Source organism: Orycteropus afer, unplaced genomic scaffold (genome assembly GCF_000298275.1).
Source record: "Orycteropus afer afer isolate SDZICR_OR568_19922 unplaced genomic scaffold, OryAfe1.0 scaffold00714, whole genome shotgun sequence".
In the NCBI taxonomy this organism is placed as follows: domain Eukaryota; kingdom Metazoa; phylum Chordata; class Mammalia; order Tubulidentata; family Orycteropodidae; genus Orycteropus; species Orycteropus afer.
The window spans coordinates 499,412-501,119 of NW_006922301.1; positions in this window are offsets into that span (position 1 = coordinate 499,412).

The window sequence follows — 1,708 nt, forward strand, 5'->3', positions numbered from 1 at the left end:
ACTGAAATACCATATGTCCTGTGAAACAAGACGTTATGTTATTTGTAGATTGTGCAAACACCATATTAAAACCTTATGAGAGAGCCTGCTTCCTGTCATCCTCCTCACGCAGCTGCCACAGCTGCCTCCCCGGAGGCCAGAAGAATGGACAGAGGAGGAACCAGGAGGGGAATCAGGGGCAACAGTGGAAAAGAAGAAGTGGCCTGGGAGGGAGTGGAGTGTGCCTAGCACTGCTTGCCTACCTGCTTGCTGGGGAAAACCCACAACAAGAACCATGTCCTCTGGCTCACCTGTTTCCACACACTCATGGTCCAGTGCTACAGGAGTCTGGGTTTGGGATGTTTATAACCATTGCTATTGTCAAGTTGTTAAGTGCCATCAAGTCAGCTCCAACTTATTGTGACCCTATGTACAACAGAGCAAACCAATGCCTAGTCTTGTATGATCTTCACAGTCATTGTTATAGTTGAGACCACTGTTGTAGCCACTGTGTCAATCCATGTCTTTGAGGGTCTTAGCCTTTTTTGCTGACCCTCCACTTTAGTGAACATGATTTCATTCTCCAGGGAATGGTCCATTCTGAGAACATGACCAAAGTATATGAGTTGAAATCCAGCCATTCTCACTTCCAAGGAGCATTCCCACTGCACTTTTTTCAAGACAGATTTGTTCATTTTTCTGGTAGTCCATGGTACTGTCAGCATTCTTCTACAACACCACAATTCAAAAGCATCAACTCTCCTTTGGTCTTCGTTATTCATTGTCCAGCTTTCACATGCATATGAGGCAATTGAAAACACTGTGGCTTCAGTTAAGCATATCTTACTCTTAGCAGTGCTCAATAAACCCACCCATTCCAGTGCGTGTGAGAGGGAGACCGATCCTTAGTTACATAGCAATTAAACTTGCTAAAGGCCACTTGAATGATGCAAGTACTCAGCTACTATGGAAAATTTGATGACTGGAGTCTATGGAGAGGTATCTTGGAAGAAAGAATGAGTGATCTACTTCAGAAAAATCAGCCACTTAAAACTCTATGAAGTACAGTTCTTCTCTAATACACACTCAGTCACCATGAGTTGGGGAAGACTTGATGGCAACTGGTTTGGTAAACTTGGTAAATCTTTCCATCACTCTTTTCCTTTTCTTGAGCTGGATGACATTCTTAAAATATGAAAGCACTCACCATTCGAGGCTGGTAAAAGCAAAGTTCCAGGGATTGAAGGGATTTATTGGTCTCAGCTATCATGATGTTTTATAGGAAGATATTCTGATCGAGTGAAGACAAGGCTATTAGTTTTGCTCAGATGCACTGGGAATACATTAAAGCAGAATAAATTGAAACTAAAACGTCAAGCATTGAAAAGAAAATGGGGAAAGGAAAAAAAATTCAGGTGTTTCCCTTTCTCTTAACTGGGCCAAATTTCTTCTTATCTTAGCAACTGTGATATTTTGTCACAAGGTAATAGAACCTGTTTGAATAATATGTGTGTTCAATGTATAATAAAAATTAAATGCACACAAATTTAGTATATGTTAAATGAAAAGATACTCCAGATATTATGTGTGTGTGTGTATAATATAATATAATAAACCCCTACACCCACTGCTGTCAACTCATAGCCAGAGGGCAGAGTGGAACTGCCCCATTGAGTTTCCAAGGTTGTAAATCTGTGGAAGCAGACTGCCACATCTTTCTCCTGCAGAG